Below are 17,065 nucleotides of genomic sequence, written 5' to 3'. Positions count from 1 at the left end.
CCTCTAAGAGTTTTATAGTTTGTGGTCTTACATTTAGGTTTTTAATCCATTTTGAGCTTATCTTTGTGTATGGTGTTAGGAAGTGTTCTGACTTCATTATTTTACACGAAGCTGTCCAGTTTTCCCAGCACCACTCATTGAAGAGGCTATCTTTGCCGCATTGTATATTCTTGTCTCCTTTGTCAAAAATAAGGTACCCATAGGTGCATGGGTTTATCTCTGGCTTTCTTTTTCTGTTGGTCTATATTTCTGTTTTTGTGCCAGTTCCAGACTATCTTGATGACTATAGCTTTGTAGTATAGTCTGAAGTCTGGAAGGTTGATTCCTCCAGCTCCATTCTTCCTTCTCACGATTGCTCTGGCTATTTGGTGTCTTTTGTGTTTCCATACGAATTGTAAAATTTTTTTGTTCTAGTTCTGTGCAAAATGCCTTTGGTAATTTGATAGGGATTGCATTGAATCTGTAGATTGCATTTGGTGCTATGGTCATTTTCACAATATTGATTCTTCCAACCCAGGAACATGGAATATCTCTCCATCTGTTTAAGTCATCTTTGATTTCTTTCATTAGTGTCATAATTTTCTGTATATAGTTCTTTTGTCTCCTTTGTTAAGTTTATTCTTATATATTCTTTTTGTTGCAGTGGTGAATAAGATTGAGTCCTTGATTTCTCTGATTTTTCATTGTTAGTGTATGGGAATGCAAGTGATTTCTGTGTATTGATTTTGTATCCTGTGACTTTGTTAAATTTACTGATTAGCTCTAGCAATTTTCTGATACTATCTTTAGAATTTTCTTTTTCTTTTTTTCAGAGTTCTAGGACTTTTAATTTGTCCCAAAATTGCTGAAGCAAAAATCATGATAAAACATTCTGCTTTCCTTTACACCCCCCAATGCAAAAAAAAAAAAAAAAAATCCTCTGTAGGAAAAAAAATAGTTTTGTACATGGGAAGAAACAATATAAATTCAAAACTTACAGATAAGGGTTAGCTCTATCACTCATCTCTTTAAAAAGTTTATACGAATATCCAGTCAACACCAACAGGGTTATCTCCCTTGAAATGTTATCTCTACGGATTTCCAAGTAGACCACAGGGCTGTATACTGTCTTGGAATGTCCTCAGAAGGCTCTGTCATTGATCAGGTAACAGAGTAAAAACTCCAGAGTCCTTTCTTTCAAATGGAAGAGGGAGAGACAGGGATAGAAGAAACTATTCAGACTTCATCTTCTTTCCTTGTGCGTTGTGGTCTCCTCCTCCTCTGCCTCCTCGGAAGTCTCCTCATCCTCCAAAGCCTCCCCAGCCTCTGCCACCAAATCCACCTCGGCCACCTCTGCCACCACCTCGACCTCCAAAGCCACCTCCGCCTCCTCCTCGGCCACCAAAGCCACCTTCACCCTTAGGTTTGGTCCAGTCCAAAGTGACTTTGTTTCCATCGATTTCACCATCTTCCATGGCCTCCTTGGCAGCTTTGGCATCTTCCTCGCTGTTGAAGTCTACAAAACAAAACCCTTTGGAGGATCCAGTCTCCTGGTCAGTGACTATCCTTGCTCGAATAGATCCATCAAATGATTCCTTTAACATCTCTTCTGTGGTATCCTCAGAGAGACCTTTGACAAATAGAGTTTTGGATGGCTGGCTTCTTGCATTAGGTGATCCCCCGGGTCCTTGCAACTGCAGTCTGCTGGCTCTGCCCTCAATTTCCCTTTTATTACATGAATGTAAAGCTTCTTTAGCATCTTCAAATGAAGCAAATTCTATAAATGCATACCCTTTAGATTTGCCATTTTGTTTCTGGGGCACCTTGATATGAGTTGCCTTCTCAAATACTTCCTGAAGAGTTTCTTCCGTTGCACTATAGAAGAGGTTGCTTAAAACCAGGGTTTTTGATTCACCACTCCAAGTGCTATTCTTTCCACCTCTATGGTCTTGATTTTGACCTTTCTCTCCGGTGTAGTACAGAGAAATGGATTGCCCATCTGTCTCTGTTCCCTGCCTTTCTTCCAAGGTTTTTTCTGCATCAGCTTCTGTCTTAAATTCAATATAAGCAATCCCTTTACTCTTTCCATCCTTGCTGACTAATCTGATCTCCACAGCATCTTCAAACACTTCTTTTAATTCATCCTGAATAACTTTGTAAGGCAGATTTTTAGCCAAAAGTGTTCTTGCATCTCGATCTTTCTTACTGTCTTTTCCCTTTGGTTTTTCTAGTTTAATTTCATCGCCAAAGACTTTTAAACCAGTGAGTTCCAAGGCTTTTTCCAGGTCTTCGGCAGATTCAAAATCCACATAGCCAAACTTCCTAGACACACCAATTCTGACATCGACAACAGCAAGATCATTTTTAGCAAAAAGGTCACTGATACCCGTTTTCAATTCAGGAGCAAATTTATTGAAGTTCAGGTTTCCAACAAAGAGATTGAAAGATGTAGTTGGTTCTGTGCCTTCCACTTTTTGTTTCTTGGCTTCAGGAGCTGCCTTTTGTTTGGCCATTTCCTTCTTTCGTTTTCCAGGTGCTTCTTTGACAGGCTCTTCTTCCTCTTCCTCCTCTTCTTCCTCCTCCTCCTCTTCATCATCATCATCCTACTCCTCCTCTTCATCATCATCATCCTCTTCACCTTCATCTTCAGCAGCGCTCTTGGCCTTCACAGGGACAGCTTTTACTGGAGGTTTCTTTCCTTTGGCTGGTACAATTTCCATAGGTTCTACTTCAGAGTGATCTTCGTCCTCCTCCTCCTCATCGTCTTCGTCATCTTCATCCTCATCATCCTCATCATCTGTGGCAGGAGCAGCACCAAAAGCAGCAGCTGCCTTCCTTACTGCTGGCTCATCCTCATCATTGTCGTCTTCCTCTTCACTGTCATCTTCATCTTCTTCATCACTGTCTTCCTTCTTGGCGTTCTTGCCGTTCTTTGCTCCCTTGCTTGGGGCGGCTGCTCTCTTCTTACCAGAGGTTGCTACCAGTGCTTTACCTGGGGTGGCTCCCTTTTTGCCAGGTGTTACCACTGCTTTGGCAGCTGTAACTGTCTTCTTGGCTGGCGTAGCTGCTGCCTTTTTGCCAGGGGTGACAACTGCTTTCTTTGTCGGTGTGGCAACTGCAACCTTTTTTGTTGGGGAAACCATCAACTTTGCTGGAGCTGTGGTAGCCTTCTTGCCTTTTTTCTGAGGGATAACAACCTCTTCTCCACTCTCTCATTGTCTTCATCTTCTGACATTTCCTCGTCTTCACTATCTTCTTCTACCTCCTTTGGGGGAGGAGCCATTTTCTTGGAGTCACCTTGATTTTTATCGGCCTTGGCGAGCTTTACCATGATGGCGGCTTATGACGGCGGAGTGTGTGGCGAGCGAGTGGCACAGACGAGCCCAGAGGAACCTAAGCACCGTCGATGGCGGCCGCTAATCCCTGAGCGCGTACACTTGGCTGCCAGGTAGCGCTCGAGACTAAGGCGAAAGCTAGAGTTTTCTGTGTACGGTATCGTGTCATCTGCAAACAGTGAGAGTTTTATTTCTTCTTTTCCTATCTGGATTCCTTGTATTTCTTTTTCTTCTCTGATTGCCTTAGCTAGGACTTCCAAAACTATGTTGAATAACAGTGGTGAGAGTGGGCACCCTTCTCTTGTTCCTGGTCTTAGAGGAAATGCTTTCAGTTTTCACCTTTACTATATTGAGGTAGGTTCCTTCTATGGCCATTTTTTGAAGAGTTTTTTTTTTTTTTTTAAATCATAAATGGGTGCTGAACTTTGTCAAAGGCTTTTTCTGCATCTGTTGAGATTATCATATGGTTTTTATCTTTCAGTTTGTTAACGTGGTGTATCACACTGATTGATTTGCATATACTGAAGAATTCTTGCATCTCTGGGATAAATGAAAGGCAGATCTCTCCACTGCTTATCTTAACAGCCAAGATCTTTATAGATCTTTACCCAACCCCTGTTACATTCCCTTAACTGAGTTCCTACTATCCTAACTCTAGGTACTTCTCATTCCTTAATCTTTCTTCTTCAACCACATGGGACTTCTTGTTCTTCATATATCCTGGGTTTTTGGACTTATTTCTACTGCTTAGAAATTTTGTTCCTTCCGATAGCAGTATGGTTTGCTTCCTCATCTCTTTCAGGTCTTTGTTTAAATATGACTGGTATGAGCCCTTCCCTGATCATCCTACTTAAAATTGCATTGTTTACTTCTTGGAATTTTTATTCCCTTTTGCTGTTTTATTTTTCTTTCTTTCTTTCTTTATTTTAATTGGAGGCTAATTACTTTACAATATTGTAGTGGTTTTTGCCACACATTGACATGAATCAGCCATGGGTGTACATGTATTCCCCATCCTGAACCTCCCTCCCATCTCCCTCCCCATCCCATCCCTCAGGTTCATCCCAGTGCACCAGCCCTGAGCACCCTGTCTCATGCATCGAACCTGGACTGGTGATCTATTTCACATATGATAATATACATGTTTCAATGCTTTTTCTATGCAGTGTTTGTCACATTTGACAGTCTGTATTTTGCATCTTTGTTTTCTCCCTGCCACCAAATGTCAGGGATTTTATTCCTGCTCTATCTGTAGAATTTGGAACTTGTTGACTGAATGAATGACTATAAAGAGTGTTGAATGCATATATAATGGCTCATTCATCAATCAGAAGTGGGTTGAGCACTCTCTTCTCACCAGCTTAATGTATATGTCAACTATAATAATCTTAATGCCTTTCCTTGGAATGTCCCTCACTCTTTCATGCCTCCCTGACTTTGATTGTGCTGTTCCTGTAACCTGCATTGCTGTTTACTTACCTCTATACAGAAATCTCTTTATCATCATTTAAGACCCAGTACAAATGCTCTTTTTGAAACTCTTCACCAGTAGTGCTTCCACGCTCAGACATAAATAGATTTTTTTCTTTGTTATAGCAGCATTATTCACTTAATTCTACTAGGGCAATTATATTTTATTGAAAATACCTTTTGTCCCACCTGGCCCTCCCCATGCATCTTCTCTAGGTCAGAGAACTATTTGTTTATTTCTTTAAATATTTCTACTTGTCTTAATGCATGATAGATATCTTAGGTGTAGTAAGTGAATATGGAATTTTTTTTTTTTTTTGATTTGCATTCACTGTAGTTTTTATTTGTATTCCTCTAATAATGAGCAGTATTGAGCATCTTTTCATGTATTGGTTGGTCATCTGTTTGTCTTCTTTAGAGAAATGTTTGTTTAGGAATATTTTTGAAAGAATGAAAGTGCTGGAGATAGATTTTAAAGAATGTGTTCTATTATTCTTATGGTATAATCCTACTAAGGCTTGTAGAGATAGTTTGAGATAGCTACATATCACTCTCTTTTGGCATCCTGATAGTGTCACATGACATAAACAACATAATTTGGAGCTTTTCTCATGGCACAGAGGTCACTTGTGAGAATGATATATTTTCGGTAGAGACTCTAAATCCTGGTTATCCAAGAAGCAGGGATGCTAAATGGATACAGTTAGACAGTGACCTATTTCTTTAGCCTCCTTATCGAAAAGAAAAAAAGAGATTGAAAGATTGAAATCACAAAAAACAAAATAACAACCCCCCCCAAAAAAGATCATGTAGTAATTTAACATTTGTTACTGAAAAGCACTAGCAAGAAAAAGAGATTGGAAACACAGGTTAGTAAATGCTATTTATTCTCCAACATCTGTAGAAAAACTACTACATGAGTGCTAAGTCATGTCCGACTGCTTGCACCCCACGGACTGTGGCCTGCCAAGCTTCTCTGTCCATGGAATTCTCTAGGCAAGAATACTGAGTGGATTGCCATGCTGTCCTCCAGGGGATCTTCCAAACCCAGGGATGTCTCCTGCATCGGCAGGCGAGTTCTTTACCACTGGCGCCACCTGGGAAGGCCAGAAAAACTACTGTTACTGTTTATTCTCTAACACCTGTTGTCTTGTTCCATAGTAATTTCTGAATTTTACCTTATTTGAATTTTCTGACTGTTTCTTTTTTGTCTTATACCTTTTGTGTCTTAAATGTTTAAGAAATCCTTTTCTGCCTTCAAGTCAAAAACATATTCTATTGTATCCTCCCTTAAACTTTTTAGAGTTTTGCCTTTCAAACACAGGTCTTAAATCCATGCAGAATATATTTTTGTCTATGTATGAAAGTATTGTTTTGATTTTATATTTTATCATATAGACAGCTATATCATATAGCGGGCATTCTTTCTTGTTCACTTCCTTAAATAAGATACCTTAACCTTTTATCAGGCTTCCCTGGTGGCTCAGACGGTAAAGAATCCAGCTGTAGCTCTCCTTTTGGCTGCGGCGTGAGAGTGGAGTACGATCTGCGGCAGCCGGATTCATGGCAGGACAGGCATTTAGAAAGTTTCTTCCCCTCTTTGACCAAGTATTAGTTGAAAGAAGTGCAGCCGAAACTGTAACCAAAGGAGGCATTATGCTTCCAGAAAAATCACAAGGAAAAGTATTGCAAGCAACGGTGGTAGCTGTTGGATCAGGCTCTAAAGGAAAGGGTGGAGAGATTCAACCAGTTAGGGTGAAAGTTGGAGATAAAGTTCTTCTCCCAGAATATGGAGGCACCAAAGTAGTTCTAGATGACAAGGATTATTTATTTAGAGATGGTGACATTCTTGGGAAATATGTTGACTGAAATAAGTCACTATTGAAATGGCATCATGTGAAGCTGCCCATTCCACTGAAGTTCTGAAATCTTTCATCATGTAAATAATTTCCACATTTCTCTTTTATAATAAACTAACGATATCCAAGCTAATGACATCAGTGTCTAACATTTAGTTTCACTGTACTGGTATAAACATTTCCAAAAAAAAAAAATCCAGCTGTAATACAGGAGGCTCTAGTTCAATCCCTGGGTTTTGGGAAGATCTCCTGCAGAAGAGAACCCACTCCAGTAATCTTGCCTGGAGAATTGCATGGACAGAGGAGCCTGGTGGGCTACAGTCCATGGGGTTGCAAAGAGTTGGACGTGACTGAGCTACTAGCACTTTCATATTTTTCACTTTTCACAAGTTTTTATCATGAAGTAGCATATTTCTTAGTAGATTCACTTTCTTATGTATTAGAATATTTCCTCATTTGCTAAAATATCTTCCCTTCTCTCCCCATATAATTGGGGCTTGAAAGGGGGTATGTACTGTGGCTAAGAGATGGTCTTTAGAATCAGACAGTCTGGATTCAAATCCTGGACCTGCTGCTTATAAGCTGAGTGCTATTGGGCTTCTCTGGGCCACAGCTTCATTTGTAAAACAAGAATGAAAATACATCAGAGGCAATTGTAAATGTTAAATAAGCTTATATATATAAGCTTATAGTTATAACCTTGGAACTTTGAAACACAGTCAGAAATCTTGTTACATGGTATTATTATCTTTTTGAGATAACTCTATATGTTTTTTTCTTTAATTTGTTGATTGGAGAAGTTACAGTAATTTTATTGGCAAAGCACCCTGTATTCACAGATTATATGAGGAAAAAAGAAAGAAGTGAAAGTGTTAGTTGCTTAGTTGTGTCTGATTCTTTTGACTCCATGGACTGTAGCCCACCAGGCTCCTCTGTCCATGGGGTTTTCCAGGCAAGAATACTGGAGTGGGTAGCCATTGCTTTCTTCAGGGGATCTTTCTGACCCAGAATCAAATTTGGGTCTACTGCATTGCAGACAGATTCTTTACCATCTGAAACACCAGGGAAGCCCTAGATTATGTGCTATAACTAAAAAAGTATATTACTAGAGTATTTGTTGTTCAGTCATGTCCAACTTTTTGCAGCCCATGAACTTCAGCACTCCAGGCTTCTCTGTCCTTCACTGTCTCCTGGAGTTTGCTCAAACTCATGTCCATTGAGTCAGTGACGCCATCCAACCATCTCATCCTCTGTTGTCCTCTTCTCCTCCTACCCTCAATCTTTCCTAGCATCAGGGTCTTTTCCAATGAGTTGGTTCTTCGCATCAGGTGGCCAAAGTATTGGAGCTTTAGTTTCAGCATCAGTCCTTCCGATTAATATTTGGGGTTGATTTCCTTTAGGATTAGCTGGTTTGATCTCCTTGCTGTCCAAGGGACTCTTAAGAGTCTTCTTCAGCACTACAGTTCAAATGCATCAGTTCTTTAGCACTCAGCCTTCCTTATGGTCCAACATTCACATCCATACATGACTACTGGAAAAACTATAGCTTTGACTATATGGACCATTGTTGGCAAAGTGATGTCTCTGCTTTTTAGAACACTGTTTAGGTTTCTCATAGCTTTTCTTCCAAGGAGCAAGCATCTTTTAATTTTGTCACTTCAGTCACCATCCACAGTGATTTTGGAGCCCCCAAAATAAAATCTGTCACTGTTTTCACCTTTTCCATGTCTATTTGCCATGAAGTGATGGGACCGGATGTCATGATCTTAGTTTTTTAAAATGTTGAGTTTTAAGCAAGCTTTTTCACTTTCCTCTTTTACCTTCATCACGAGACTCTTTAGTTTCCTCTTTGCTTTCTGCCATTAAAGTGGTATCACCTGCACATCTGAGGTTGTTTATATTTCTCCTGGCAATCTTGATTCCTGCTTTTGGGTCATCCAGCCTGGCATTTCGCATGATATACTCTGCATATGAGTTAAATAAGCAGGGTAACAAAATACAGCCTTGTTATAATTTTGAACCAGTCTGTTGTTCCATGTCTGGTTTTAACTGTGGATTCTTGACCTGCATACAAGTTTTTCTGGAGACAGGTAAGGTAGTCTGGTATTCCCATCTTTTAAATAAGTTTCCACAGTTATTCTGTGATCCACACAAAGGCTTTATAGCATAGTCAGTGAAGCAGAAGTACATGTTTTTCTGGAATTCTGTTGCTTTCTCTATGATCCAGCAAATGTTGGCAATTTGATCTCTCATTCCTCTTTCTTTTCTAAACCTAGCCTGTACATTTGGAAGTTCTTGGTTCACATACTGCTGAGCCTAGCTTGCAGGATGTTGAGTATTACCTTACTAGTAAGTGAAACGAGCTCAACTGCATGGTAGTTTGAACATTCTTTGGCTGTAATTCCCTCCATGGATCACAGCTTTGTCTTGGCAAAGGGGCTTGCTTGGCTCAGTGAAACTATGAGCCATACCGTGCAGGGCCACTTCAGGTGGATGAGTCATAGTGAAGAGTTCTGACAAAAAGTGGTCCACTGGAGGAGGGAATGGCAAACCGCTCCAGTATTCTTGCTGTGAGAACCCCATGAACAGTATGAAATGGAATGTTACTAAGCTGCAGAAAAGAATGAAATAATGCCATTTACAGCAGCATGGATGAACCTAGAGTATCATACTGAGTAAAGTAAGTCAAACAGAGAAGCAGAAATATTGTATGACATCCCTTATGCATGAAATCTAAAAAAAAAGACATACAAATGAAAATATTTACAAAACAGAAATAGACTCACAGACAACAACCTTACGGTTACCAAAGGGAATAGTGGGGAGGGAAGAGAGGAAAGATAAATTAGGAGTTTGAGATTAAGAGATACAAAACAACAAAGACCTACTGTATAATACAGGGAACTATATTTGGTATCCTATAAACCTATAATGGAAAAGAATCTGGAAAAATCTCTCTCTCTATGTATGTCTGTATGTGTGTGTGTGTATATACACACACACATGCACGTATACATCCACATACTTTCATAGAGCTATAGATATAGGAGCCAGGATCCAAGACTCATCCTCTGAGAACCCACCCACCTGTGGCCAGCCGCCTGCCTCTTCAGGACTGCCATGGCTGAGGAGAGATGGGCTGTCACAGGTGGATACTTTAGGGTGATAGAAAGGATAGGGTGGGCTTTCATAGTGGAATAAAGAAATGATTGAAAATGAAAAAAAAGAATGTATATATGTGAAAGATAATATATGTAACTGAATCACTTTACTATTCACCTGAAACTAACACATTGTAAAATAACTATACTTCAATTAAAAAATGGTTTAAAAAAGTCATCCTTAAATTTTAACATGCGTTTTTGACTCAGTAAACTCTGAATTCAACCAAAATCTCTACCCTTTTCCTAAATTATACAACACTTCATCTTTTTTATTTCTCCTTTCGTAAACTGCTTTTTATATTATTTTCACCTTAGTTTTGAAGCCCTTAAAAAGTCATTATTTTATTAATATGCTTTTACAGTCAGTGCTTTTTCAAATTTACTCACATGTTTATTAACTTATTTCTTCATGCTGGCCTCTTTTTTTTTTTCTTCAGTTTATTTCTTCAGTAAGTATTTTCTTTAATAGTTGTTTTAGCAAGTATACACTAATGGAAAACACTACCTTTGCTTGTTTGAAGCTAATTTTCTTTCTGCACCCTCATATCATTATGTAAATGAGTACAAATTTCAGTATTGATTAGTATTTTCCCTCATTTTATAGATACTAAATCATCTCATGTCTGTCTTGCTCTTAAGAAGCCATATTATAGTTCATGGTAGGTAATTTTTTTTAAATCAAAAGTTAATTTTTAAAAACTTTGTTATTTATGGTTTATCTCTTTATTCATTTTTACTTGTGTGTGCTTAATCAGCATTAAAAAATCACATTTTAAAAATCAGTTATTGAAAAATTTCTTTCTTTAACTCATTGAGTATTGCCTCTCCTACATTGTTGCTATATGTTTTCTGGTACTTCTCTTAGACATATGTTGGCCTTGATCATTCTAATCTTCATATCTCTTAACCTTTCTTTGTTTCTTTTTATCTCTTTATCTCTCTATATTGCATTATGAGTAAGAATCTTACATTATGAGTAAGAAAAAAAATCTTGTTTTTTTCCCTTCTTCACTAATGTTTCTGTGAGTGCTGTCTAATAAGTTTTCTGACCTGACCCAAAGCATTGAGTTTATTGAGTTAATTTTAATGACTCATATTTTTCATATTTAGAATTTCTCTTTCTTTTCCAAATTTTCCTGTTTTTTTCTTCATGCCATCCTGTTTCTTCTTTATGGTTTTATAAGTTCTTTTATCTTTTTTAATCAATTTAAATTCTTCTGTTTTAAAAATAAATTTCAAATTGTTCTCTTTTCTCAAGTTTTGGGGTCTCACCCTCCTGTTTGATGTTTCTGCTGTTTTCCATGGTGGATTATTTTCCCATGTGTTTGTGAATTTAGATGTTAAATGATAGATTTTAAAATCTATGTTTATAAATACTATCCTGGATGTAAACATGAGGTTTCTGGAGCAGAGACCAAAGTTATTATTTCTTTTTTTAAAAAGTTTCTTAAGTTCAATGCTGTTATTTCTTTTATTACTAACTGCATTAGTTTCTTTGCCCCAGTTCTTTCCTCCTTCTAGGGTGAAACGGTTAGATAGCATCACCGACTCAATGGAACTAAATCTGAGCAAACTCTGGGAGATAGTTAAGGACAGGGGAGCCTGGCGTGCTGCAGTTCATGGGGTCACAAAGAGTCAGACACTTAGCAGCTGAGCAACAGCAGGGTGAGGTGATGAGAACCAGAGTCACTCTACATGTACTAAAGTCTGTACTGCAGGAGAGAAACGCTTTAGTTATGATTCTAGCCCTTTGTGTAGGATGGTTTAAATATTTATAGCTGTCACACCCCCTAGGTGAGAGAGAGGGTTAGAAACCTAATCTCTCTAATGTATACAAGAAGAAAGGAAAGAGAAAGGCAAGGTTTCTGGGTTCTTACCCTTTGGAATGTAAATACATGTCTCCAGGGAGAAGATAAGGCTACTTACTGTCCCTGGGCTTACAATGCCTGGAATATCTCTATGTCTCATCCCGCTATGAAAGCTGAACACATACTCCCAGGAAGGTAAATCTCTCAGGAGTTCTCTCACTACTCAGTCATCATTTAACTTCTAAGACTTGGTATCTAACTCAGCATCCAGTAAAATTTGCTCAGAAAGCCCTAACCGTGTAGAAACATGAAAATACTCATTTCCTGGCAATAACATCTTCAGTGGAACTTTTTTTTTTTTCCTCCTGTGGGGATCCCACGTGGCTTACCTTATAAGAATTTGTGTCTGCAATGGTTTTGCTTTTGCTTCTTCCCAATGCCTCAGGGATATCACTGAGTCAGGATTTTTTCTGTGTGTGTATTAAGTTGGATTGGGGGTTTCTATCGAAAAACAGGTAGTTTAATTTGTTTTCCATGCCTTTGTGATTCCTCATCTGAGGCACTCTACCTTCCTTGTAGATATCTGGGGAGAAAATGCTGTAGCAGAAGGAATAGCAAAAGCAGAACTTGCGAGGGGCCCTGTGGCTGGAGCAGGAGTGAGTGACAGACAGACAGAATGGCAAGAATGAAGTTAGAGAGGTAGTGAGAAGATAGGCGGAGCTTGTAGGGCTTTGAATTTTATGCAAAGTAATAAGGGAAACCACTGGAGGACTTGAAACAGAGGAGGGATGTAATCTGCCTTTTGATTTAAATGGGTCACTTTCACTGTTGTGTTAAGAGTGGGTTATATAGAAGGATAACTGGTAGGATTATCATGTACAATACTGATTCCTTTCAGCCGGTAAGAGAGAAGTTGACTTCTTTTAGAGCTCCATGGAAACCAAATACTTAAGGCAATCAATCCTTGTTGAATGCTTTAGTGGCTTTAGTTGAAAAATAGGTCACTGGCCTGCCACATCATATAATAATAACTACAAACCTCATACCCTCACCGCTATAGGAGAGGCTGCTGTCTTCTAACTGAAGAATGCTGGTGTTGATGGAAGAGGGTTGAAGGCCAAGTTTCTGCCATGACATGATTACTATATTTGTATCCCTCTGTGATCATACCAGGGTAGAGATTGGTGCCTTCCTACTTAGGTACCTTAAAAGTTCTCCAACCCAGTGGCTAGAGTTTGATGTCCAGTCTTGTTAGATCCTAGTTCATTACCTCAAAATTCGGTGGGCAAAGAGGAACTCATGCTAACACACATGCTAGTTTCTTTTGCTATAAGTTTCCTGAAATAAAAACTGCTTTAGAAGGCTTGGTGTTTGATTGCTTGCTTTTGTTTTCATGACCAAGACCCAAAGGGTGGGATAAGGGTGGAGTATGGGTAGGAGCAGGGAGACCAATAAAGTAGCTATTGAAATTACTCAGGTAAGAGAGGGTGGCTTCTTTTACCAAGGTAGTGGGGCAGAGGTAATGAGAAACAATCATAGTTGAACTGTATTTAGAAGGAAGAGCTGGTAAGATTTACTGATGGAATGAAAGAGAGAAAGAGAAGAGTTATTAAAATTTCGTGGCTCTTGTTTTGCCCAGTTGGTGGAAGTGAGGTCCCATTTATTGAGGTGAGAAGAATGTACACACTCAGTTAAGTATATATTGAATGAAGTAATAAAGGAAAATGAGTAGAAGATTAAAAAATGTGTGTAAACACAAGATGTTGTACCATCAATTTGTTTTTGGTAACTAAACTACAAGCTCCAGGAAGGCAGAGTTCACCATTGTATATCTAGCAATGAATATGGTTCCTTGTATATAATTTAGTCTGTGTCTCTCTGTCTGTCTGTATCTCTGTCTCTGTTTATATATGTGTATGTATTTTGAATAAATGGATGGATGTAGGAATGAAGAGGTGGATGAATGTGATATACTTTGCTCTTTAGGCACTGCAGAAGTGTCACCATGAACACTGATTGAATTGTCTTGGTATCAACGTAAGTCCTTTTTTGGATTGGGAGATGCTTATTTTTTGTCCTTTTGTGCTTATGGTCTTAGCACAGCATTATAAGTCAGTGAGACTAATCTTTCAGTATTCAATACAGCAAATATTTTCTGTCAAGAGGAACTTTATTGTGCAAATACTGCAGAAAACTGCAAATTATCACTCTGTTTCTATCTTCTCCTGATAATAATAATCCTTTCCCCTTAAAAAGTTACTTAGCATTTAGAATATGTTCACAATTGTATGAGACATGCAGGGTAGGCATTATTAATAGATGTTTTAGCTAAGACAGATCTGAGATCAGAAGAGTCTTGCTCTAGGTTCCAGAACTAGTAAGCTATGATGCCATGATTTAAATTGAGTCTACAGTTTATTCAACTAAACCAGTTGTAGCAGTGATAGCCTCAGTATCTAAAGTGAAGGACTTTTTGTTGGGCACAAGAGAGCTGTGACATACCCAGGGAGGTGATATAACTGACAGAGGTTTGAATCCTGGTCTAACATTTCTTTAACAAGTTATTTTATTCACTTCTCTTAAGACTCAGATGGACTTCCCAGGTAGCACTAGTGGTAAAGAACCCTCCTGCCAATGCGAGAGATGTAAGAGATGTGGGTTTGATCTCTGGGTGAGGGAATCCCCTGGAGTAGGAAATGGCAACCCACTCCAGTATTCTTGCTGGGAAAATTCCATGGACAGAGGATCCTGGCAGGCTACAGTCCATGGGGTTGCAAAGCGTGGGACACGACTGAGTGCACACCCACACAAGACCCAATTTACTTTTCTGAAAAATGGGTACAAAATGACTTTCTCAAGGGTTTCTCTGAGATTTGAATAAGATAGTATATTAAATACGTAGTAGAATACTTGCATTATAGTTAGTACATGTGAAGAACTGACTCATTTGAAAAGACCCTGATGTTGGGAAAGATTGAAGGCAGGAGGAGAAGGGGACAACAGAGGATGAGATGGTTGAATGGTATCACTGACTCAATGGACATGAGTTTGAGTAAACTCCGGGAGCTGATGATGGACAGGGATGCCTGGTATGCTGCAGTCCATGGGGTTGCAGAGTCGGACTGAGCAACTGAACTGCCCGACATTCGAAGAAGATAGTACCTGACATTATTATTGCATGCTCATGCCCTCTCCATTTGTACTCTCTGGTGTAATCAGTGCCAATATCTGGGGGCGATTGCTCTTTTCTTTTTTATCTGCTCCACTCATTTCTCATGTCTTTATCTTCCTTTTCTCTCTCCTTAACTTTTCATGGTATATTAATCTACTATGAATCTTCTGCTGTTTTCTGTTTGTGTAGACATTATTTGTTAATGACACTTCAAAATTCTGAGAGATGTTCAAGAAAAACACAGTGTTGCCTATTTTTCTCCTAACTGAATTTTTGTTTTTTATCAGTATGCAGTTTTTATTGACTTATTAAATTAGTGTGAGGGCCCTGAAACAAAGTATATTCAATCTTAGGTGTTCTGTAGATCATCCAGATTGTTTTTCATTCTTAGCTCCAAAGCATGACCCACACCAGCCCCAAACTCTGCATATGGAATGTATCTAATTGGGATATTGAACTCATAAGCTTTGGCAATACTGTCCATATCCATTCAGTTCAAATCAATAAACATTTATTGATCTCCTAGTGTCAGCAATTGCATCATCTGCAAGTAACAGAGACCTCAATATTGTGCTTGATGAAATAAAACATTTTTCCCTTCAAAACAAGAAGTCCAGACGAAAACAAGCCAGGACTGTTACAACGGTTCCATTATTTTATCAATTTTCCAGCTTCTTACTATCTTTCTTGTCCACTATTGATAGTGTGTAGCTTTTGTCTTCATGCCTGTCATCTCATGAAGCAAGATAGCCACTACTCCAGTGTCACATGCAAATTGCTCCCCAGAGTGTAATAAATAAGGAAAAAAATTGTCAGTATTAAATGAGGAAAACAGAATCTTTTCTTGTGTCCGTTATCTAGAACTGAATGACAATCACATAGCTCCTCTATCTGAAAGGCCATCTAGAAAAATATTTTAGCAGGAAAAAAAACATAAAAATGGATTTTGGGCAGGTAACTGGCAGCATTTGTTACAGCTGTGTTGTGCTTAATGCTGGAACAATATAAGGCTAAAAATGGTGCAGGTCTTCCCTTTCCCATAGTCTAGTAAAGGAAAAAGCAGAAATTATGAAAAGAAATGCTGATGAACTGATAATAATAGTTGAAATGTAATGTGATGGGGACACACACAGAGGAGGGGAAGGACTAACTTAATTCTCAGTTCCTCTCCCCAGTAGCTACTGAAGCTCTGTCACTCTTAGAGATACAAAGAGTGAAACAGATTTCTTCATGTTGAGGAGAGTATTGGCCTACTAGGGCTAACGTAACAAAATACCAGACGAGGTGGCTTAAATAACAGAAGTTTAGATTCTTGTTGTTCTACAAGCTGAAAGTTCAGTCTCACGGTGCCAGTATTGTTGGTGTCTGGTGAAAGCTCTCCCCTTGGGTTCCAGAGAGCTGACTTCTTGCTATCTGCTCACATGACCTCCTTTTAGTTCTCGAGGAAGGAGAGAGAAGAAATTCTATGATGTCTTTTCTTATAACAATACTTACAGTGTCAGATCAGGGCTCTACTCTTATGACCTCATTTAACCTTAGAAGTCAGGAAACACCTGGAGTAACAGGCAAATTTGGCCTTGGAGTACAGAATGAAGCAGGGCAAAGGCTAATAGAGTTTTGCCAAGAGAATGCACTGGTCATAGCAAACACCCTCTTCCAAAACACAAGAGAATACTCTACACGTGGACATCACCAGATGGTCAACACCGAAATCAGATTGATTATATTCTTTGCAGTCAAAGATGGAGAAGCTCTATACAGTCAGTAAAAAAAAGACCGGGAGCTGACTGTGGCTCAGATCATGAACTGCTTATTGCCAAATTCAGACTTGAATTGAAGAAAGTAGGGAAAACTACTAGTCCATTCAGGTATGACCTAGATCAAATCCCTTATGAGTATACAGTGGAAGTGACAAATAGATTTAAGGGACTAGATCTGATAGAGTGCCTGATGAACAATGGACAGAGGTTCGTGACATTTTACAGGAGACAGGGATCAGACCATCCCCATGGAAAACAAATGCCAAAAAGCAAAATGGCTGTCTGAGGAGGCCTTACAGATAGCTGGGAAGAGAAGTGAAAAGCAAAGGAGAAAAGGAAAGATATTCCCATCTGAATGCAGAGTTCCAAAGAATAGCAAGGAGAGATAAGAAAGCCTTCCTCAGCGATCAATGCAAAAAAGTAGAGGAAAACAACAGACTGGGAAAGACTAGAGATCTCTTCAAGAAAATTAGAGATACCAAAGGAACATTTCATGCAAAGATAGGCTCGATAAAGGA

General features: G+C 38.9%; 1 protein-coding gene and 2 pseudogenes across 1 annotated transcript in view; 2 read left to right on the top strand and 1 right to left on the bottom strand.

Annotated features, from left to right (window-relative positions):
* DLG2 (discs large MAGUK scaffold protein 2) overlaps nt 1–17,065 on the top strand; it is a 2,308,738-nt gene that overhangs the window by 126,158 nt on the left and 2,165,515 nt on the right. The gene's annotated exons all lie outside the window — the stretch shown is intronic.
* LOC145524511 (nucleolin pseudogene) lies at nt 1,212–3,400 on the bottom strand (annotated as a pseudogene).
* Nucleotides 6,300–6,779, top strand: LOC145524514 (10 kDa heat shock protein, mitochondrial pseudogene; annotated as a pseudogene).

Source organism: Giraffa tippelskirchi, chromosome 10 (genome assembly GCF_054371585.1).
Source record: "Giraffa tippelskirchi isolate mGirTip1 chromosome 10, T2T-mGirTip1v1.2.pri, whole genome shotgun sequence".
NCBI lineage: Eukaryota > Metazoa > Chordata > Mammalia > Artiodactyla > Giraffidae > Giraffa > Giraffa tippelskirchi.
The sequence above is the reverse complement of the archived record's forward strand: the minus strand, read 5'-3'. Positions and strand labels throughout refer to the sequence as shown.